Source organism: Prenolepis imparis, unplaced genomic scaffold (assembly GCF_030444845.1).
Source record: "Prenolepis imparis isolate NDT839.2.m4 unplaced genomic scaffold, iyPreImpa1.0 SCAF_12, whole genome shotgun sequence".
In the NCBI taxonomy this organism is placed as follows: Eukaryota; Metazoa; Arthropoda; class Insecta; order Hymenoptera; family Formicidae; genus Prenolepis; species Prenolepis imparis.
In genome coordinates, this window is record NW_028141170.1 from 5271717 (window position 1) to 5297128 (window position 25412).

Here is a 25412-nt window from a genome sequence, read left to right on the forward strand (position 1 = left end):
TTAAAGAGCCACCTGTAGCCGGCACGTGCCGCCGTCGGGCTAATCCCGTAGGTCGGGGGCTCCCTTGGGGCCCCGTCATGCAGCAGCACACGAGAGTACTACATAGCAGGTAAAACAGGTACCAGGCAGTTGCATCCCACCGCCATCGGTGCGGACGATCAGCCGCCGCATCTGGTATAACGCCGGCGTCCCGTCTGTTCCGTCGTCCGTCTCCGGGTCCCGGTACCCCGATGCGCGATTATATCTACATTTCCTATATAAATAACCGGTTGCCGCGATTATCCACTCCTCCGACAGTCTTACCGATTCTCTTTCGTCTCGAAATATCTCTATTTCGCGGTATTTTCGACCGCGCTCGTGCGCCATCATCCCTTTTCCCCTCCAACATTTTTATTAATTTTAAGATTAAATTAATTGACATTTACAAATTAAAAATTTAATATTCTTTATATTAAACTATTATATGAAAGAAATGGAATATATAAGCATCCTGCTATATCAATGATTTATATTATGCTCCGTAAGCCTCATCGGATCGCTGAAATTACAATATGCGTTTTCATCGTGCCTCGTTAGAGTAAGAAATGGATCGCCGACGAGATCGCCGTCGCCGGAGAGAGGCAACATCGCGCTCACTTTCCTCCGACTTGCAACAGGACGATATCATCGATCCGCGTAATTCCCGATCATTAGAAGCGCTAATGGCGGTGCGCGCGTGCACAAAGGCAAAAAGGCGTCGATCGGTATCGCGTGTGTGTGGTTACGCACGACCATCAATCAGTTTGGCCGGCCCTTAATCGCGGCCGCCATTTGATAATTACAAAGTCAATCGTCTATCGAATCGGCCATCTAGCCGCCGTAATGGCCGGCTCTAACGGTCGCTCTTTCGCTCGCTCCCGGCCGAGACTGTTTACAGGACGAGAAGACAGGAGGGAGAAAAGCGCGATCGGGAGAGACGTAGGTGATCTCGGAGAGGTGGCCGCGATCACGATTACGCGAAGGCGGCAAAAGGGGAAGTTGTAATTAATGCGCGGCACAGAGATGAACGCCCCGCGTGCTTTTTCTTTTTTCTTTACTTGTTTTTTATCTCATTCCGCGGCGCGTTGTACGCGAGATACTCGATTCGAGCCAGAGCGCGGCCAAGCTGATGCGACGATCGTGCGTGAATATAGAAAAGTCGACCCAGGCCGCGGAGAGAAATTCCACACAGTGCTGAGTAATCTCGATCAAAAAGCGCGCGGAAAGTGCATCTTCTGCGTCAACGCACTCCGATCTCGCTTTGTTGTTTTTTTTATTTTTAGGATAAGTGGCCGCAGTGCGAACAAGTTATTATTGTTGCTCTATCAATAATTTTTTAATTATCTTTATATATTTAATTTTATTTAATATTTCTGCAATTTCGTGATAATAATTTCGAAATGAAGCTAATCCTGTGTTATTTATAACATTTTTTATGTTTTTAGACTTTTACTTGTTATATGCAAGTTTAAAAATTTTTTTTACTCCATGTATTTTTCAAACTTAAATTAGAAAGATTGTTTTAAAAGTTGATACCTCTCTGTAATTTATCGTTAATGATTCTCATATAAAATTAATTTTCTATTCAATTCTATCTATCTGTTTCTATTGATTGTTGTTCAAGTGACACTCGCGGTCCAGAATGCAACTTCCTATCTGTAAGAAAGTGCCTTTCGTTTCGGTCATGTAGATGTTGAGGCGTGCACGATTTTTATCGAAGCTTCTCCACGCGCGTTAACGGTAAACTGGTACGAGAGCCAAGTCGTATAATCGATAAATTCATTGTGCGACTTGTCTCTCTCTCCTTCTCTCTCTGGATCGTCACGACAATGCCGCAACAGTTTGCAATCAGATATATAATCGGCTGAATTGTATACACTAGCCTAACTGTAACATATATCCCTCCCTAGAGAAGGAGTCTCAATCCCGCTTCCTTCCTTCCTTCGACGATGTCTATCGTCGGGCAATCGTGTCCTCGGATGTCCTGGATGAATGCACGCGCACCTGCATCGGAATGCGACTGCATGCCGAGTGCGCGATTCGACGAGCGTAAATCAAATTCAAGCGAATGATACCACGAGGACTGACACGCGTAACAGCCGCTAAAAGTAGCTAATAAACCGCGATGTTCTACAAAGATGGATACGGAGGAAAATGTAAAACGTACCGTATATAAAAAGTATTTAGCACCGCTTCGATCTTTGGAAGGCGCGTCCCGAGACAATCACGGAAGAAAATTACAGCAAGAGTTTCGCGGACGTCGTATCAAGAGGCATTCGTACATAAATATCACGTAAGTACGGTCTTTAATGCAATTTACAGCTTCCACTTGCGTTCGCGTTAACATCGCGACCGAGATTGAGAGCGTTACAAAATCCCGCTCGGGGATAAAATGTATCCATTTGATTCGCGCAATCGTTTCCTGCCGTATCCTGGCCTTATCGTTCGAAAGACTCGGGGCGACAGCATACCAGGCTATATACACGGTAAAGGCATATGAAATTCTTACGACTCCACACTTTCAAGTTCTATTGGCAAAAACTCCTGCACTTTTCCTCGGGATTAATAGGCGAACGAAACCGTTGGAGAGAGCTGCGAAGAAAATATAGATATAAATAAATCTCATTAACGATTTCCTATGACCGCTCTCGTTTCTTCGCGCCTGGCGATTATTTTAACCTGTCTAGGAGGTCGAGGGACCACACTCGGCTTCGCGAGCACACTTGTGCGTGATGTGAATTGCATTGCTTGGATTGCCAGAACATCTTTCTCGCTCTCTCTCTTTCTTTCTCTTTTTTTCGACATGCAGGAGGTTCGCGTGGCGCCTGAAAGATCACGATGCGAAACGAGCCTATTGTAGGTTGCCTTAGTCCAGGTCGCCCTCTCCAATTGCCAGTCCACCCACCTTGAGCGCTGCCGCTCGCGTTGCAGTTAGTGAAGGTCCAGGCCGCGTGCCACCTTGCATTTTTCCCGATCGTCGATCGATAATCAACCGTCGCCGTCGCCGTCGCGGTTTCTTACACTTTCACGATCTTCGACCGGGAAAGCAGGCGGCAAAGTATCACCGCGCGCGGAATACAAAGCGTTCAAGCTGACAGTACTTACGGCGCTCAAGCTTTGATAAAAAAAAGGATAGTTCCCAGAAGGTAAATAAGTTTACTGGCTTGACTTAAAAAAAAAAAAAAGAAAGAAAAAAAGCGACTGATCCCTTCTTATAATCGTTCAACACTGTATAGCTTGCGCGCGAATTGACTCTCAGCAGTTGTTCTCTCTGATTAAAACGGTTGGCGTATCATCGAGCATGGATGTACATTCGTTACAGAAGTTCATTAGCGAGATGTCAGTATCGCGGAGGTCGAAAGGAGAAGAAGCCGAAGATCGATATAGTCGAAGGCGGTAAGATCGATGTACATTCGCAAGCGTGAAATAATCTGAGAAAGACGCGATTCAGGCTCGGCGTAGGCGGTGTTCCAGGGCGATCGATTGCAGAAAAGCGGCCGCTAGGAAAACAGCGCTTCCGATAGAAGGAAAAAATCACAGCCGAGAGAGAAAAAGAGAGAGAGATGTATAGAGACCAACGCGAAGCGGGAGAAAGAAGAAGGAGACCGGCGTGTACAATTGATTGGTCCTGGCACATCCTGCCCCCGCGTCCCCCATCCCCCTTTCATGGGAAAGTCGTCCACCGCAGTCGTCCGCTCGCTTTTTGTTGTTCGTCCACCTCTGCCATAATCGGCTTTCTCGCTCCCCTCCCTCCTCCCTGAACTGGATCCCTCTCGATCGTCTACGAAACTAATATTTTCATCTATCCACCTGTATATCCTCGATTTTTCTATCAGCAGCACGGAAGGAAAGTGAGAGATAAAATAAATTTTCTTTGCGGATCAAGATCGCGAGAGAAGGGGATATCTTTGAGGCGTCTCATTCGTAAACAGTTCAATGTATAATTGGGGTATGTATAGAGGAAAAAGGTCGCCTCGTACGTTGACGGGGTACAAGTGCAGGTGAAACGCCGACGCGCCTAAATACAGGAAAGCCCCGATACTCGAGCAGATCGGTTATGCCCGACGGAGACGAATCGATTGCCGGTCGGCGCGCCATGGAGTAACTGGATTCGTGGATGATGACCGACTTTGCTCTCGCCTGCGCTCGCCACGATACGTATAGCCTATGATCGCGTATCGCCCGGACCTCCAGGAAGGAGGTGCCAGGCCTCGGCTTGTCCATCATTTCTGTTATTTCGCGATTTATCGGCCGCGAATAGGAAACACTCGGTCCGAAGTCTTATCTCCGCTGATGCAATCTAATCTCATTCCCTGATCGTATACCTAATACCATTTCGTGTTATTATCTAAATTCAATTTCCTCTCATTTTCTTTAAATTGAAAGAATCTGAAAGAATTAAATTGCGCACAAAAGTAATACGCTATACAGTAATAATACAAGATTTTTGTTAATTAAGAATTTTATCGCGCATGTTTTATTTGGTTTTTTGACGTCTCCAATTAAATTCTTTCCGATAAGTTTAAAGAAAATTTGTCATCGGTACTTTAAGTGTTTGACGAAGGAAGCTGCTCTCTCTCGTCGACGAGTATATTTTTGAGAAAGCGGAAAGGCGAGAACATGGGCATCAATTACATCGACCGGTTCACCAAAGATTCTTCTTTCCCCATCGTAATCGCGCGCTAGCAAAATCGCCAATTGCGACGGGATCGACGGCGAGTCGCAAGAAAGGAGGCGGGATGTTCGCCTTTCGAACAGAAGCTTTCGGCATCCCGGTAAAGTGTCGCCAGCCGACGTAGCAGTTCCAGCACGTTATCCACGCGTGGCGCGAATTCGTCACGCGACACAAGAAGGAGAAAAAAAAGAGCCGATCTCATTGCTTTCGCCGGAGTCCTTTCACTATTTTATAACTTGTAGTTGTGGCGATCCTTTTTGAAACGCGTTGCGCTCACACAACCGCTCTTTTTACGAGAGAGCCGAGAGTGAAAGACGTATAGAGTGCGCGCGGAAAAAAAAGCCTTCTGAAAAGAGGCCCTCGGGCTCCGAGATTCGAGATGACTCACAGAGAGAGATCTATTCCGTCCGATCGATTATTATTTATCGGTTCAGTCAACTCTCGGTGCCAGGACATCGCGCCGCCACCTTCCCTCATATCTCTCTTCGACTGCAATTCCGCATTACGCCCAACAGCCCGAAGCTCCACGTCGCAAGCGAAATAAGCGCTTCTATCCGTTGCGGCTCTCCCCCTTTCCGTTTCCATCCCCCGGTCCAACGATCCCGCACACGCAATGCGCGCATTCGCGTACATCCCACGCATACGAGACACGCCGCGCACGTGCAGCGATGCAGATGCACGCGGATCGATCCGCAACACACGTGCGTTACGCTCCTAAGATCGGCCACGCCACCGGTTCGCGTACGTGCGCACGTAGAACGTTCATGCGGGATCTCAACCGAGATTTGTCGCCGAGGGCGGTCGACGTCCACCACCGGGCGGAGTACCAGGAAGAAGTAGAAGAAGAAGAAGAGACCCCGGTCGCGTGCGAATCGATAGTCTCGAGATCTCGCGAGCGCAAGGCGCCTCGAGTGCCGAACAGAGTATCGAAACAATACCCTGGATGCGCCGATCGAGGCGGTTTTCCGCGTACGATCGCGGTATATCTCGCTTCTATGTACATATATTATGACGTTAACGGTGTTAACGGTGCCGGCGGTTATAAAAGCGACTCCCTCTACACGTTATGCGGGCAAAAAGACGATGATCTTCGCAGTTTACGTTCCGTGCCTGCTTTCGTCAAACTATAAGACTTGCAGTAACGTTAGGCAATAAATAGAGAATATATAGTATGTATGATAATAATATTCTCTCTGTAAACTTGTTAGCCCCGCAAGTTGTAATCAAGTAACAACTCGCGTTATATATGTACTTGCATCTTGGCCAGAGTGTTCTTACAAAAATATATATATTACGCGGTTAAACAAAAAAATAATTTTTTTTAAACGTCAAAGAAAGAGTAATTATTTCTCCAATAGCTTTTTTATATTAAATACAAATTTCATCTTTAAAATGATTTCTATTATCACTCTTTTTTACTTTATTCTTAGAAGCGTAATAAGCAATCATGAAGTCATAAAGCATTCTTGAAATCGAAATTGTATCGAGCACAAAAGAAACTTTAAAGATTATAATTATATTTTTTCTCAAAGTTATCTTTTCTTTAATTGTATATAATTAAAGGCTTATGCAAATTTAATCTTGTAAGAGTATGAAATGCACGGCAATATACATAAATGTTTGCTCTTATCTACGCGCGCAAAGAGTTTCGCACTGCCTGTCATTTATCCCTATCGCGAAGGTCGTGTGATTGGAGCCAAGCGCTCCTCAGATGCTTTCGTCAACAGCCTTGGCGGGTTGATTAGTCGAGAGAGATATCACGGCGTGTAAGTTCTGCTACTACGCGCGGGGACTCGACCAGTGTCTGTCTGACACGTAATGAGGCAACAGCCTTGGGAAGAGTGGCGGGTGGCGCGCACACACAGGAAGTCGACAAGGTTTTTATCGGGCCGACACGAGGCGTTCATTGTTACCCGGGGCTTAACGACGAAACGAGCCTCTCTCTCTCTCTTTCTCTTTCTTTCAGGAGTCCCGAAACTTCAACGCCATTAAATTCGCCTCCGCGCGTTCCCGTTCCGCGTGTACCTTTTACCATTTCACTCTCACGGGTTCCCTGGGCCGGATGCTCCCAACGAAAACCTTTTTTTTTTCCTCTCTCTTTTGCCGGACGAGACTCGCCCGGTATCCGTCCGTGTGGCGTGATTGAAGGAAAATTAAGTCTCGTTTGCGTCTCTCCTCGTGAGTTGTCGTCGCGGTAATCGGAATAAAATTACGATAACGCGTCCCCTTCTCGAGGTCGCGGATAAACCCTGCCACCAAGAATAAACTTATACGTGTCGTTTTATAATCGTGGGATATTATTGGTCTTTACAATTGTGATACATTGGCGAAATCTGCAATGACATTGGCCTGCATTCTTGCCGCGCGTTTAAAATGCAAAGTGTCGCTGCGGTTTTATCACGTATTTCATGCCGAGTATATACGATCTCGCAGGTAGATAAATAGAACTCTCAGCATCAGCCAAGTATACTTAGCGTCAAGTGTGCAAAAATGTGATCCATGAATAAACACGCAGCTCACCCGTAACAGCAGTGAGAATTATAATTGCGTTTTATTTTATGACCGAAACGGGGATTATAGTTGTTTTACCGCTCGTGACTTATGCGACTCTCGAGTTTCAACGTAAAACCGATTTACGTCACTCGCAACACTGCAATTACTAGACAGACATCGAGGTAGACACTCCTTTCCGACACCGAAAGTGATTCATCCGGTGCGAGTCACTGAGATTAAATACTGACTTGGAGCCCACTTGAAATAGATTTCATTGACTCTTTCGAGAAGATCTCCTTGAGAGAAATTTCACCTGTCGGAAAAATCCGGGTATCGCGTACGATGAATCACGGCGCCGGACGTTGTTTTATCACATCGAAATACAACAATCGTGCGATCGTGGTGAGGATAAGGATCGGCAAACCGGGCGGGATGGTCAGCGCGCATAAAGTCAGCCGCGAAGCGAACGCGACGTTTATAAGATACCCGTGGACGATATACATATACATATGTTAGAGATACAAAGAACTCGTATGCACCATGCATGCACATGCAGAACGTGTGCACGCGGTGTAATATCCGTGAATTATTGCCGAACACGCGGTATTTTCCTTCTTAATTGATGTCGCGAGGAGTTTCGAATTAATATGACCTCGTTGACGAATCAACCGGGAAGTATCTCGCTTCGAATCTCGTGTTTACATCATTTGCATTTTTCTACAAGTACCAAGTAATATGATGAAATGCTGCATAAATTTTTGATTTCGCATCTTTACATTTTTTTTATTTGTCGCTTTAGCTTAAGACATCGGATGAATAACTTGTTGTACAATTAATTGTTAAAGTCAGCGTTAAGTCAGCGTGCGGCTATAACCGATTGTTTGACGTGATGATGCCTACCATAAGTTTTAAACTTCGTTTAATTGTGTGTATATCTTGTTAAAGACCTGGAGAACACGCGCATGAGATCTGATAATAATCAAAGGCATCCTTTATCATTCGTGTGATGAAAATATTGTGAATTGTGCAATCTTTACGACAAAGGCTCGCATACAATAACATTGAACGTTACGAGAAAAATTAATATTCACCTTCTCCCGTCAGGGAACTAATCGTCTCTTATCTAAGCGAACGAGTGGTTGCATCATGTAGACAAAAGAACATAATTAATGTAATGTAATGCAATAAGGGATTAACTCTCAATCTTTCTCTCATCTAGGTCGCCTCGTCTCTTTCTTCTCTCTTCGAAATGAAAGCGAAGTGCGTGAACGCACGCTGTCCGTAATCAGATCGAATCACATACGCTTCCTCCGAGCTTAATTTTTACGAGTCATTCTACGCGGACACCTTTCGGGAGTTGATGTATCAACTACGTACCAAAAGCACTACGCTCTATTTAACTAAGAATGCTATCGCGACATACAACTCTAATTAGTCCGTCTTGACGCACCGTGAGAATTTTTTTCGTAACACGCATATTTTCGTCATCGTTCTCCTCTCGGAGGTTCCCCGATTTAAGACTATACTTGCATACCCTTGGAACACCGGTTATAAATGCAAGAGCACACAATCGAAATGCTAATTACTACATTCTCGACCCCTTCTCTTGCAAAGTTAGGCATTTGCGAAACAATACTTGAAATAAAAAATAAAAATATAGATATATGTAAATGTTCTCTCTTTGCACCTATCATCCTCACGAAAAAAATATAAATTCTCAAATATTTTATTTAATATATAAACGAAATCTTATATTCAAACCTTCATTATATTTTCAAAAATTTGCATTTGAAATGCGCATCACTGTTTTCTTTCAACAAACATCTCTCTTCCGTCAGTTCTCGCTGTCATTATGGCTCTTGCCGTATCTCCTTATTATTTATACCGCTAACGGTAATGCGTAACGAACATGAAATAAATCGCGCGTGATCGATAGCGGCCAAGTCGCGGTCATAACTCTCAACAAACGAGAAGTCACTTTCTCGACGAATGCCATCTGATATATCATATTCGATAATTGGAATGTCATCATTATTGACTCACAATCCACAAGAATGACACATTGCCTAGAAAATTAATTGAGCTAATTAAATCGCGAAATAGGAGAGGGAAACGGCGGGGTTGAGAATTCTAAAAGTCACAAGATATTATTATATTATTAAAAGATTGCACTTTCTTTGACGCGCATACGATCGAAACGTGCCTATTCGCGAATCATTGCCGCTGTTTCCAATACGATGACGAGAGTAATCGACCATTTCTCGGTGCGTATATGATCGCCGTCTGGAAACTTTTGCCACACATGGTATACGGACGCGTGAGCAACAGGAGGTTATTTGCTAGATAAATCTCGACCCGCCCTCTTGCATGCCGCGCAACTCGCGATACCCGATCGACCGAGTAGACCTCATTCGCGTGCCTTCACGAAGACCGTATGCCTTCCACCTGTGATAGACCATGTAGTAGAAACGGCCTCCGATACCGCTTAGCACCGATATTTCTCGAACGATACTCCTCCATGATTTAAATCGTTAAACAGCACCATCAATATTTAAAAAAAAGGGAGTGAGAGAGAGAAGTCTATTCGGCCGACACCGTTCTTCGTTCCGCGAGTCGAGTTCGCCGCATTTGCATTATTGCATTCTGATGCTTCCGGTTCTCTCTCCGCCTCGCCGTATTCGGTTGGCCGAATTGGAGCGTGCATCGAGTAATTTGCGGGCCACGGCTTAATTGCCTTGTTAACGCGTGTGCGGAGAAACGCGTTTCCAAAAGGATATCTCTGCGAAGGAAGGCGATGATCGACGCAAAGATCGACAAATTGACGCGAGATTGTTTCTCTCGAACCCCCCTTTTTTCGAAAACCCTGTTTCGTGTGTGAGATAAATTTTTTCCGCGGATTAACGGCTAGATCGTTAAGAGGAGACTTTTACCGAAGATTTATTTCTCTGAAAGGTATTCTGGTTGCCGCCAAGAGTCCCGCAATTTCGCGCACGCGACCAAGGTATCTTTCGAAACGATTACTCGAAAGAAAAAAAAAAACGAGATGTCATTCCTCCATAGGCTGCCCATCTGGCGGAGTCTCGGTCACGTGCTGAAGGCCGATCTCTCTCACCAACGGTCGCGCTTTTAACGCACGCCCGTATTTCCAGCGCACATGCACCTGATACCCCACAACGTCGCACTTGTTGCACGCCCTGCCATTACTCGACGTTAATTCGTATCCGCGACCGTTCGTTTCCTACGGTGACGTACACGTACCGACACGGGAAATATCCGGTTATTTGATGGGGGTGGATGAAAACATATCGGGGGAAAACGTTTCCCCTTATACACCTGCCGCGAGCAACAAATAGTCGGAGCTTTAGACTTGACGACGTGCGAGGCGGAATTTAAATTATTTCTAAACCGCAGCCGTATAATTATGTCTTTTCTGTGTCGTTATGCGAGTACTAAACACTAGACAGTTGTCGTCAGTCTCGTCTCCTGTCGGGAAAACATTTTATTTCTCGGTATTAATTAAACAATTTAAAAGAAAAAAATAATTTTTCTTCAATTAACGAAAGAGAGAATGTAATTATTTCTTAGAATGTTAGACTTTAACATGTTATTTTTAACATATTTTATATCATATTATACAACTCTTTTTTGACATTAAAAGTTTTTTTTTCATTCAAAAATAATTATTCTTTTTTTCAAACTTCTTTTTTGTTGAATTGTGTTATCGCATGCCTTAACATATCTTTACACATTATTCTGTCAGCGGATTATTATTGTGAAAAAGGACTTGTAATATATATATATATATATATATATATATATATATATATATATATATATCTGTGCGTGTATTATATACCATTGAACTATGTAAAGTCATTTCCGATCGTGCACACAATCGCGGTTGTCCGCGATCGAAAAAGTGATTGGCAGAGCTCCGTGCCAAGTGCGAGATTGTGTATGTATAGTCCGTCAACTCGCCGGTTGATCGCAGTCTCTCGTTTATTATGCGCGTACTATTACACACGCCAAACACACTATTGCAGCGTACAATGTGCGCGCCGCCGAACGGAATAGTTTCCCACGGAAATTTCCGGCAATTTGCGAGACATCCCGACGTGCGTCTACGTCGTGCCAAGGTCGCTCATACAAGGCGCCGTAACACTTTCTCGGTATGCAATAGCGAGCGACGTGGTCGAGCTGGCGTGGTTCGCGCAGTCTTTTTCGTGTCTGCCAGAAGAGGATTCACGAGCTCGTGTGAGCTCGGGAACAAGCGCGCGCTGTTAACTTTCAGAGCTATATACACGTACACACACCGAGCCATTATCTCCTCCAGCATGTTCTCTTTACGTTGCATTTGACGATTAACTTTTAACGCTCCGTTAATTGCTCAATTGTTCTAACGGCGAGCAATTAATCGCGTAATACACCGGCTACCGTTTGAATTGCGATACCGTCCTCCTGCAGAGAAGATCTCTCGCAACAGAGTGAGAAAATTTCGAAAGAAATTTTCTACCCGGCCACGCACATCATTTCCTCTCGACGTGTAATGTAGAGGTGACTCTTTAAATCACGCGGGATAACTGACACTCTTGCATTTGTAAGCCGCGAGGCTCGACCGCTACGTCACGAAAACCACGAGGTGTTTCGTGCGCAACAAGGGTCGCCGAGAGCGTGTGTTACGTCGTAAATAGTTTTAAATCGGAGCATCGTGAATAGATCACATTTGACGTGCGAGCATTCCTCGTTGTGCCGCATGATGCATCGCATGCTGCTGCGCCGCGAGTCGACGCACAGACGGGGCAAAGGAGGACATTAATTATACGCAACTCGTTCGAGTAATATGCAAAATATGCAGAGTAAGAAAAAAAGCTACGTCTTATATCTCCTTTTCAAAATTCTAATATTTTGTATTCTTAATTTTTTATACGAATCTCTGTGCAAAATGTAGATAGCTATCATTTTTATCGCATCGTGTTTGTTTGGCGAATTTAAAGTAAATTTCTTTTTAGCAAAATTTCAGAGAACAATTTCAGAGAAAAATATAATTTTGATAAGGTATGACTATACATATACACATACATTTATATATTTATTAATATTTATTTTCATTAAGTTTTTTCAACATGTAGAAGCATCAAAAAAGATATAAAGGAGATATAAAACAATTGCTTTCTAAGATCATAATAACTTCGTGTAATATCTAAAATCGTTTTTTTATAAAAAAAATCTAAATTAATCCACGTTAATCCTAATTAAGTTATTTATATATTATAAAATGGACAATGAGATTATTTATAAATATCGATATCTTAATGATTGACACTGTTTTACACGCTTTTATCCCTGTAGCCTTTGCCAATTGAAGAGGGAAAATATGGCGGGTTGTGCCGCTGAATTATCGTTCGTAACAACTGCGAAATGTCTCTGTTTAATTTGTTATCATCCGGCGAGGCATGTCTGATTAAATCCTTAAGAATATTATGACGCGATTAAGCTCTCTTTTATTTCTACGACGACGTCAACAACACGATGCAAGTTTCGCGGAAAATCCGAATTACGTTCGATCTCGGTTTTATGATATTGTCGGGGGTTTCGTCGTGCGACGAGAGTTATGTATATAAGAATACAGTTATTGCGAAAGCTTCCTCTCTCTAGGATCTCTAAGACGCGAGAAATCTAAGATTAAACATTCCGTAGGCGAAGTACCGCGCAAAGGATCATAAAGTTTCCTTCTCGTACCAAACGGAAGCGAAAGATTGGTTATTGAGAAACTGAACGACCGGTCTGAGATTCTTCTGACGGATTTACGGATCGTAAATCACGATTTGGGTGCACAAAAGGCAAGGAGAACGAGGCTAACATATTAAGAACTTATATACAACACGATGCAAAAAAGCATTCTTGTTCTTAATAATTTAATAAGCGACGCAATAATTAATTAATTATTAAGCACGGCAATAAATGTTCTACATGTGCGATGCAATTGGCTAATTATGGATAGGCAATCGTTTAAATATAACCAGAAGTTAAGATTTTTTATCTCAAAATATTGTTTAATAATGAGAGAATTTCAAATATTTTTATTACTAAATTTTTCGAAAATTTACTTATATATTTCGTTTCGTTAATTTTAAAACATTTTACATTTTTCAGAAAATTCAACTACTGCAGCATTACAAATTTAAAACTTTATGTGTTGGTATTTGTGATATTATGACATAATTCGTTACCTCAAAAAGCTAAGATAATAATTAAAGAAATAATAAATAATAAATAATAATGTAAGACTCACCGATACGATGTGCAAAGGCGAAATTGTAAAGCACACAACGTTGATCTACAAAATAGAAAAATATATCAAATTAGAAAAATATAACAAATTATATAACACAAAGTAATTAATATTTCGAAAAATGTTTATCCCATATGATTCAGTTTTTAATTTTCAGTTTTTAATTCTCTTTAAACAAATATTTAATAAATAAAATTGTAAAGTTTTACGAATATATATATATATATATATATATATATATATATATATATATATATACACGACGCCTTAACAACTGCGTTGGCTCATTCTAGCCTACCATTTTGTGAATTGTTTTATTCTTGAGAGCCTTACTAATTTTAAGTTTAATATATATATATATATATTGTTTTATATATAATATATAATACATAAGAATAATTTAATTCTTATACATAAATAATTTAAAGAATTATAAATCTCGAACAATGTTATAATATTTTATATAAATCTATATAAGAATTAATTATAAATATTTTAAAAATATTTTAATATATATTTATAATATTAATATTCTTAATTTTATATATAGATAATTTTATATATTTTAAATATATATTTTAAAATAACATTTATTGTTATAATATATTATATGCAATAATAGTACAATACATACAACGATGTGAATCGCTAGCGCGATGATAAGCAGTTAATTACACAAATAAGATATAATAAATTAACAAAATTATATAAATTACATTCACCTCATGATTGCTCCGTCAACGCTAGATGCCTTTTTCCGGGCCTCTTCCTCTTTTCTTATTCATCCTTTGCTGCTCCTTCATAACACTCACACGACACTTGCGAAAACATTAATTACCATCGCGCGACACTTTACATTCCGACGTTAATCGTACATGACGCACACTTTATTTTACATTGCGACGAGAAAATGCGAAAATCACGGTTACTACGATTCGACACTGAAAGATTTACACAATGTTATCTCTATTGCTAACGAATATACGCACGCATTTTATAACAATTTTCCTATCTCTGATATAATATAAAATAATAACATTTTGAGAAATAATACTTTCTCGCTTTTTAACTGTGATTTTTGATTTGCAATGTCAAATAAAGTACGCATTGCGATTAACATCGGAACATAAAATGTCGCGCAATCGTTGCATGCTCGTGATAAGTACACACGTGATCGTAATTAATGACGTTTTCGCGAGCGAGTGAGTGTCATGAAGGAACGAATAAAGAACAAACAATAGAGGAGGAAAAGGCCCGGGAAGGCATGAGACAACGGCAGAGCAACCATGAGGTGAGTAATTTATAATTGTAAAAGAAGAATAAATATTTCAGCATTATTTAAAAATTATTAAAACATTTTTAAATTATTTATATAAGAATTAATTTCTTTTCATAATTTGTACATTTGTATATTTGTTTTTTTTGTTGAAAATATTATAGTAAAAAAGTTCTTGAAAGAAATTAATAAATAATAATAAATTTAATAATTTTGAAAAGGATTCATTCAAGTAATAATTTTAAAAATATAAAAGCTTAGAGTGTGTTGGTCAAACACATTACATGTAAATTGTCTGTCCATAAATGGGATGTACGATAATATTAGTGATTGCACACTTCAAAATCTTGGTTAATGTAGGAGTAGTCAACATTTTTTCCCATCTTAAATATATAAAGAGAAAGAAAGATAGGGATAACTGGATTTCCGATCACTGTAAATCATAATTTCTCATATACCGTATTAATGCTACATTTCGAAACGAATGTGACTGGCATTTGATTAAATCACTATACTCATAAATATTTAACAATCCGCTCTCTTTCTCTCTGTCTTTTTTTCTCTTTCTCTAGAGCAAGTTGCTTGCGCATTTGTTGATTTGAGATTAACTGCGGAGAAGTATAAGTGGTTCAATCGCAGATCTCTAAAATATGATGTGATAAATGAGTTGTTCGACTATATCCCGATCATGTCCGAAGTGAGAACGGAGACTATCAACAGGTATGTGTTGCATAGATATCGATGTGTAATCGTCCTCTGTTAACGGTTACTAACAAGCGTGCCGTATAAAAATAACAAGAGCAGAAACGTCTCTCGCTTAAAATGAAACGACTGCTTTCCTACCGCGTGATAAATGATTATACATGTATGCAGCTGCTGTACGACTATTGGGCTCCATCGGGTGATCGGTAAACAGAGAAGAAAGCCTGTACATAATTACGAATCGCTCAAAAACAATAAGGAAAGCTACGATATTCAGGTACAAAGTCACGCGATGTGAAAGACATAATTATCTCCTTCAAACACACGCGCCGCCACTTGATATCTCGCACATACGATTCGCGATAAAGATATTAAATGTGTTTCGCAATTTCACTTAGTATATTTAATAGTAGGTTACTTATCAGATTATCATCATTTGATTTATATTTCTCGATAATTAATCGCTTTTAAGATTTCGGAGGCATCGGACCGTGCAAATCGTTTTTCTTCCTTCCTTTTTTTCTTTTCAATTTTCTATAAACATTCACGGGGGTTAATGGCCGGTTGCTTTACGTCGTTTTACGAAATTAAACAGTCGTTATCTTTGATTAGGGCGAAAATCCGGGAAATGTCGGCGTGCCAGTTTCAATTCGACTCGCCCGCTGCGCGATACCGAACAACATTGCCGTCATCTGGCCGAACCGTTTACTTTCGGTAGTGAATTAGAAATTAGTCGTTGCGCATTTGCATACCGCACAGGTGGCCGGCCGGCCGGTGTTGCCCGACTGTTTTTTTTTCTCATGATAAAACGAGTTTTCGCGCGAAAAATGGAGATTATGCGCGATCAGGGCTCGCAAACCAGGGCGCAATAAAGATTCATGAACCGCGAATATTTCGTGACACTAACAAACGTATATTAAGAGTACAAATATCACACGCAAATCGTTCGGAAAATACACCTGTCAATTGCCTACACGACCTCGAAATATCGTACTGTCACGCCGTGAATGAATCTCATCCACGTGGATACGAAACATAAAATAGAACAAATTTGCATTGCAAATATTTGTTTCTCGTATAAAATTTTGCAAGATTTTCCCAGATTTAGATTTCGATCAGAATGTTTAAATTATTAAATTTATCATAAATAAATATATCGTACCAAGTAATTCCATTTTTATTCTATTTGGTTCGATTTAAAATCAAAATAGAAACAAATGTAAAAATTCGCATCATTTTTGGCAGAAGAGAATTAGGTTAAATAAAATCAATATATTTTTATAAAATCAAAAATCCCATATCAACTATTCTTTTAATAGAATAAAAAATATAACTATATTTTTTTTGTTTATTGCTCTGCAATGTATAGATTTTCGCGTATTTTTTAAATTTCAGTCACAAATTGGATATAAAGCCTACAGTTCGATTATTAATCATAAGATAAAAAATGTTAGCATCTGTTCTCTTATTATCTTAAAATCTAATTCTATCTACATATGTAGATAGGATGATTATTTAAATTATTTCTTCCCAATATTTGATTCAGAGCTTTAAGAAAGTTATATATTAATTAATGCTAATTGAACTATTATAAGTTTTTATCTAGGCAAAGTGTTTGAAATATTCTGCTTAATTGTATTATTGAAATGGGAAAAAATTTTTCAAGCAACACATTAAAGAAAGTAAAAAGAATTTGCTTGAATTTTTTCCCACACTTAGAATGGCGTTTTTAAAATATTACACTTCTTTATAGACTTCCAAACCGGAATCCATGATTCTTTTGAAAAATCTGTCTAGATTCCAATTAAATTCCAGAAATTTTTCTACGCAGATAGTAATTATACCGCGAATAGCAATTATATCCCGTTGTGGAAAGATGATTAAATGGCCGGATTATTGCCGGTGCAGTGAAAAGTCGAAGGGAGTCAACAACATTGGCGTAGCGTCTCCGAGAGCGATGCTGCTCTCGATTAGCGATCGCGCGGGTGGAGGCTGCCGCACTCGCTCGCGAATATACACGCGTAGATAGATAGGTGTGGCGCGCGTACGCACGCACGCATGGCATTTGCAAACACGCTTTCCGAGAGATCGTGGAGCGTGTATAGAGAGCGCCGGTCGGCTTCGTGCACTATAAATAGATCCGAGAGAGCTACCTGTACTACGGGGCAATTGTCCCGCGTGGCGCAGTTGCGGGAGACGTATGCGGTTCCGTGCTGCGAGCCGCATGCGGCGAGAGCGCATCATGCGGTGCAGCCGTCCGGTTAACTGTACAGCCGGGCGACGAGGGCCGTTCCGCAATTAACCACCCGACGATCTCCGTTGATGAACAATGCAAGAGGAGCGAGACGAGGCGAACCGCGCGCGATCGAATAGATCATCATTCAGATCTCGCTGGATATCTCGGCCGACCGGCTTGTCGCCGGTCTTTTACCGATGACAGTCCGGGGATCCGTAACGGGTCTCGATGAATTAGATGCCTATCGGCCAGCAAACGCAATCGATCCACCATCCGCGATCGATATCGTGTCATATCCGTTGCTCGTAAATTATCCGTAATTCTAACGATTACAGCTGATTGATTAGGAGAGGAAACTACCTACCTATACATCGGAATCTGTTGCAAATATACATATATGATATGATATGAAATGATATGAAAATAATGATCTAAATGAAATATTATCCAGCACTTTTTGTGGGTGCTCAAATAACATATCATAAATCTGTAAATCGTTTGTATACTTTGAGCGTTAATTAGTTTTCGCTCACCAATTTTACATAATATCATGATCATGGTGTTAACATGAGATTGTGCAAGTGTTACTGGATCGTTTTACTTATACGCGCGAGTGAACAATCTTACGCGAACGTGATATAAAATGGAACACGATAACGCCACATCGCTCAATATTATAGACGTATCTGGATGCGGTAAGGATCGACAGACAGATTGCATTAGGACGGATCGGGTTTTTGAATCAGGATTATTATATCCAAACCGCATTCCGCGTCGCATAGAAGACATATAATGGCGCAAATAGATAATAGCAAGGTAGAGTCTTCGTCAGTCGCGCAAAATACTTACACAAGCGCGCGTGTAAAAAAATATATAAACAAAAAAAAAACCGCGCTAACGCCGTGCACATAGATCGTTACATAGACGGGGAATGTTACTAGGCCGCGAACGTGATTGCGGCAATGGCTGTCCATTTTGCAACGTTATAATCCACATAGAAATTTCCCAAGATTTTTCCAGATACAGCGCAGATTTTGATTAGAATGCCCTTTCCTAAATAAATTTATTATATTGATGATTAAAAATTTCGTGTCTAAATATGGATTTTTAATGTAGAATCTAAAAGTGAAAATTTTTAATTTTTTTAATTTTTAATTAATTTTATTTAATTTTAAGTAAAATCAACATATTTTTATGTGGAATCGGATGAGAAATTCAATCAATTTTTCTATCAACTATATATGTATATTGAATTCTTTCAATAGAATGAAAAATAAAAATATATCAATTTCTTTGTTAACCAGTTGCAACATATCATTTTCGCATTTAAATTTCCCTCACGTACTGGATATAAAGTCTGCAAGCGCGATTACTGAACGTTGTAAAATAAAAATTGTTAGTCTTGTTATTTTTAAATATGATTTTATCTCTATAAAACAATCTAAATATTTATCAATTTCTTTACTATATTTAGGTACTAATCCAGACTTTAACAAAACTAATCCAGAGCTTTAATAAAAATTAAATATCAATCAATGCTAAGAGTCATTGTAAATTTCTACCTGGGCAAAGTATTTTAAATTATCTGTTCAATTCTAATGATGGAAATCGAAAGAGAATTTTGAGAAAACAGAGAACGAGCCAAAGTGTAAATCAGATAAACAGTCAACGAGCGAGTGACAATCTTAAAAGTTGAAATTGCACAGCGAGGTGGAGATGCACATAGTCTTATTCCGACTGAAAATCACGCGACTTCCTCTCGCGAAGATGAACGTTATCTGAATCGAAGCGCGGGACGGGCGCAGCGCGTAGATTCGCAACGTCATCGGAGAATCCCGATGTGCGATTCCTGATCGAGATCCCGCGCGGCGAGAGACGCGGGAATCCGCGTCGAAAAATAGAAAACTCCGCTGCATCCGTGGACGACGAGTATCGCGAGAAAGCCATCTGAGAAAGTCGCGATGGATTCGTGCCCTGAATGCGACATGTCCAGGACACGCGCACAATATCTCTAGTCAACCCTCCAGAATATCAAAGTACTCTCCAGAATTACAAACGTGAAGAAAACAGAGTTACTTGGTAACTGCTGCGTAAAATCATATTTTTTTCCCGGGATTCAATTATTAATATTAAATTCTTCTCCGTTACAAGAGCTGGAATGATTAGATAACACATTTCACATTGCGTTAATGATTGCTATTCGACATTTTGTTTGGCGCTAATGATGACAATCGCTTACATTGCAACTCTGTCGCGGCGTCGCGAACGCGTCGTCATCGGAGAACGACGTTGAGCAACTATTGAAATTCTCTATCAAGCCACTTGCATTTATGGAGATCCGCGCCCTCCCTTCTTCTCGTAGAGAGAATGAGTTGTAGACGCTTAGACGCGAATGACGGTAGGAAATTATGCGGATGTCCAGCTGGGATAATGACGACCGCGCGACAAACCGTCATCGTCCTCCTCTCTTCTCCCTCCCTCTCCTGAATACGATTGGCTTGGGATTCCGTCGAGTCCGCGCTGACGGATGTTATCTGCGCGATCGTAACGTGCGAACAGATTTACAACAGTGACATTCTCGGACAAAAGAATGTCGAGTAAGATGCGCGTCGGATGATCTCTCAAATATAGAGATCGAAATCTTGACGAATGCGCGCGATCGGCACGAAAGATTCTTCATCGGATTATTATTCGTTTCGGAGGAGGATCGGAGAAAATAGACAAGCCCCCTCCCTTTTTAAGATGTAACAGATTAATCTCTCGGGAGCATTCTTCGCGCCGCTATCGCGATACATGTATCGCCGCTGTTGACAGATGACGCGCCATTATCGATTCTAATGATGGCCTCGCCCGTTATTAAGGCAACACGAGGTCGTCGTCGTTGCTATCGACTGTCAACTCGTGTTCCCTCGACTCGCCAACGACTTTTCGGCCGACTTTAACGGGTACCACCTGACGCCGCAACTGCCCCTAAGGAGAAGCAGTTGTCTTGGGGTGAACGTTCTACAGGGTGGAAGACGTAAGGGTGAAAATAGCGGGGCAGATGCCGCCTGTGTGTGTGTGTGTGTATATATACGCGCGCGCGATTAGAAACGAATTTTTTTCGAATAATGAGCCGAGAAAGGGGGCCAGTTTGCATCGGGCACGAGTGCATTGGGCCCGATCTTATCCGTTCGATGCAAAGATATCGGCCTGTCGACTCGAGCTTCTCGAGCACCAAGTTCGAGTCGTTGTCCGGAGATCAAAATTTATCGACTTCATACACGCGTTTATTTATGTAGTCATATAGTCGATCCAATTATTGGGCACGTAATGAGCGAATAAAACTGTCAGCGCACGTCGGAGACACCAACCCTGTCATACGCGACCGATCCGATCATATTGCCGAAATATCGTGTCAGACGACTCGCGTGTCGTTTTATCGATGAGGATCTTGACGGGTCAATTTATGAGCCGGTCGATTAATCAGCGGATTACTCCAAGTAGGAAGTAACGCGTGCGCGCGCGATTCTTTGTATTTTATCGGCGCAATAATCTAGTTCGACGAAAGCGATAACTTCGACGGCGTATAACAAGCAAAGGAACGAGGAGAGCTCGGGCTGGAATCGGCGAGGTACGGGAGTCCGATCGTCTTAAAATTAATAGAGTTAATTTTGTTTGAATAACGTTCCTAATGCCGGCGGTAACGCATTCTTTACAGATGCCTGACTGAATAATTGCGGCACGACGATCTCTAATTTACTTGCGTTTATATTGGGCCTACATACATACGTATATGTAACATCTCGTTGCGTGTAAAATCGCGCGAATAGAATAATCCTAGAAAGAGAAGCAAGCGATCGGAATGCGAGGTTCGCCGCCGACGGGGAATATCGGAAGGAGTACGATCTATCATTTGCCTCACTTCCTGATACTCGCTGCATGTGTATCTGGAAAGATCACACTGACGTTCTCTCTCGTCAAATGCAATGTTCGAAAATTGTCGTCAAAACTGTGTAAAAATATATCGTTCCTAATTATCAATGCTAGTGAGATTTTTTCTCAATTTCATGGTCAGGGGTATCACATCTAACGGCTACCAAAACACAAGAAATACGCCAGAAACTCTTGGCGTGGTAATTTATAACGTGCCTATGTATGTACTATTTTTCTCTCTCAATCTCATCTCTCTATTTTCGCTTTCTTTCTCTCTCTTTTTTTTCTGTCTCTCTCACATCTTCACACAATCGAGCCAATGGCTTCGCGGATCGTACTCTTGGTTCGAAAATCATGCCCGTCACTTTTTGCGCTGGGCAACTCGCTAGTCATTAGCCACGCCGGTAGATCTATCATTATTGCGTACGAACGACTATCTGTAATTGGCGAATGTAAACACAGAGTGTGTAACCTGCTGCGTGTGTCAGTACGCGGGTCACGCGCGCGCATGTGTGTATGTGTGTGTGTTTGTATGTATACGTGTGGTTTGCGTGCTAGTGACCGTAGAGTGCTGCCCCATTCACGATTTTCGAAGGCGGAATGAGCATATGATTTACGCGATTTATGACGAGTCGACCCGTTATACATCCCGAACGATAAATTAGTTTGCATCGATTGAAAACTATTTAGAAAATATCTAGGGAAAGATTTATTAGCCTTGCATGATGTATGATGTAATTTAGAAGCATCTCGAGTAACGTGAAAATAATTCTAAATTAATATGTCATTTTAATATCTTTCACTGAAATAAATTCTTTAATTTTTATTATATATATTAATATATATTTATATAATATAAATGTTATATAGCTTATTATGTATTATATATATATTTATATATAAAAGTGGAAAAATTATAATAAAGCAATTCGTTTTTCAATTTCTCTCTATTTTACACATACGAGTATATCTTCTTTATGAAACTTGATAACATTTTCGAAAGAGTTAATGAGATCTTCTTAATCCTACATCTCCTATCTATCATTGAAATCAAGAGCAACTCTTTTGTCACAATAAAGTCAATCCCTTTTTTTAAATCCATAAATATAACTCGGGGATAACTCGTTCCTGAATAAATGTGATAAATAACAGCAAGACAGATTGATCTCGCGCCAGCAATCTGTGTCTCTCGCGACAGTTTTGCAATCTGCCGTTCCGCGATAAATAATCACCGGTCAACGATAATGACAGTTCTCTGTGGTAGCGTCAAAGGGAGGAGTCACTTTAGTTCCTCGAGTCCGGTTTATCAGACGAGCCTTACCTGAATACGAATAGGCTCGTCGTTGTCGTCGTCGTCGTCGTGGTCGTCCTTGCCGTCTAGTTATATCCCTCGATTATCTCCTCGCCGGGCGTTAAAGTCTCTCGAATCGCGCTCACTATAAACACCTCGCGGCGGCTCACTTCACCGTTCGGGCGGTCCGTCACACTGTTTACAGAGGTCTCTCATACCCGCACAGGTCCCACACAAATAAATCGTCACAACACCACCCAAAGATCTTTTCGATTCCGAGTCGATTCACCTCGCGATCGATTTCCTCAGAAAAATACGAAAGTATCTCTCGTCGAAGTCCTGAGATTAAGCCTTCAGGATTCTGACGAGATAATCGTCACCCTGATGACGTCGTAACTCGGGCGACGTGGTCAATCACCGTGGATCAGGTGTCCATTAAGAATGCGCGGCTCGTTGGTCACCGTTGCCGTGCGAAACCTTCCGGATCGCTGGTCCCGCTGATCGCGTGGCTGAACGCGTGGTAACCGTGGGTGGGGACGGCGATGTGTCGTCGTCTTGGTCCGAAAGAGACCGAGTCGCGAGCTCCGATATATATCGGTTATGACTTTCGACGGGGTGACGATCGTTCAGTCGCGATCGGTCGCGAGTCGGAAATACGCGGGAAGGTGAAGATCGCGGAGGATTCTTTCGTTGAGATCGAACTGAAGATACAACCAAACGTCACTCGCAATCGTCGCGGACCTCGCTTTGATCAGGATATCTCGAAGACAGAATCCTGCGATCTACGTCGAATATTCCATACGTCGAGACAAGAGAAATCTTCCGCTTTGGGACTCTAAAAGATTCTATCGGGAATCACGATATCATCCCCTGTGCACAAATCGATGTCGAAGAATACACCGGAATGACGCGTTAAGATGGACTGATGTTTGAGAAGTCGCGCACCTATCTCGACACCAAGTGACAAAAGAGGCGTCGAAGCAACGCGACGGCACCGAAGATAGTTAACCGGGAGGACCAAGAGGACACCTTTTCGCGCACCTACTCCCCCGCGTAAGAGAGAATTTCGCGGTCACCGAAATGCGTGACGAGACACGGGGCGGTGCGTCGATGCGTGATGAAGGGCGAGAGAAGCCGGGAGTCCTCAATGCGTACGAAAAGCTGGGCCCGCGCGCGCGTAACGTCGTACCGGTCCTAAACGTCGTCGTGTCTACCGTTCGTCGTTCTACCTCGTGGAGCGTGCAGCAGGAGGCGTGCTGTCCCGGACTGGACTAGCCTGGGCCCCTGGAGTAGAGAGGGCCGGTCGCGCTTCACCTCCGCTTCGCCAGTCTCCCTCCACCACGTCGCTTGCTTTAGATGCCCCTCTCACTCTCTCTTCCTCTATGTCGGTCTCGCGCGGGGCCCTCTCCCTCTCACCTGGGGCCTTCGTGTGCCGCGGTGGAACCGACGCTTACCTGTATCTCCCTCTCCCTTATGCCGCGACCTCTCGCGATATCAGTGGGCCGTGAGCAAGAGGGACAAAGAAGGAGTGATCAGGAGGCGTTTAGTGCGAGGGGAAACAGAGGAAGGAGAGAGAGAGAGAGAAAAATAGAAAGAGAAAGAGAGAGAGAGAGAAGGACAGAGAAAGAGAGAGGTACGATGAAAAAGAGGCCCCTCTCTTTTCCCTTTCCCGATCTTGTACCGCGTACTAGTACCACGACGCCCCCACCGTGATATGACAAGAGAATCCTCCGAGTCGTTATGATTTCAGGGGCCAAAGGGATTTGCCGAAACGTCAACGAAGGCTCGAAAGTGATTATAATCAATTTACTGAGGAAACGCAGAAAAAAATCTTATACATTATGCAAAAAGTATATAAAATTACATGAACAGTAAATATAAAATTACACAAGAATGTTATATATTTTCATTATTTATTGTATAATTTTATACTTATTGTTCGGATAATTGTGTAATATGTTTTACATTATATATAAGAGTTCATGTTTATTTCAACAACTGGATCGTCTCCGAGGTTGCTTTATAGCAATAAAGATATCACAATCATCTTACGTTCTAATTAAATTCATTCTTTAAATCCACTTTAGATGATGTATAATTCGCGACAGAATTTATACACAAGACAAAAATCTATTAATTATTTTATCATTTTATATATCCTTAAATGCATGTTGTATATGTATATATTATGACACATATTTTGTATATGTGTATGTAGTTTTTTAATTCTTCAAATATTTGTTTGTCATATATACGAGACATATGATATTACAAGTAAAATTTTGTTACAAACTATAGATCATGTAAAGTATAAATTCTAAATCTTTTATAGGTAAATGAATAAGAATGAACGAAAAATATTACATGATTATACGTCGCAATATTGCGTTACGCAACACGCTATGACAAATTAACAACAATGCCACCAAACCGATTTCTTTTGAGGTTGCATTTTAAGGCGAGAAAAATACGCGCGTGCTGCGATAGAAAGGATAAAATGGCCATTTAAAGTCA

General features: G+C 41.4%; 1 protein-coding gene across 10 annotated transcripts in view; it reads right to left on the minus strand.

Annotated features, from left to right (window-relative positions):
* Positions 1–25412, minus strand: part of Sv (paired box protein shaven) — a 176885-nt gene that overhangs the window by 131876 nt on the left and 19597 nt on the right. For 6 of the 10 annotated variants that reach the window (XM_083052368.1, XM_083052364.1, XM_083052363.1 and 3 more), the window contains exon 3: positions 13479–13523. The exons of 1 other annotated variant lie outside the window; for it this stretch is intronic. The gene's annotated coding sequence lies outside the window, so the exon portion shown is untranslated. Of the gene's footprint in view, positions 1–13478; positions 13524–19931; positions 19985–22928; positions 24187–25412 lie in introns of those variants that run through there. 3 more of the 10 variants (XM_083052358.1, XM_083052360.1, XM_083052361.1) reach the window with 3 other exon arrangements.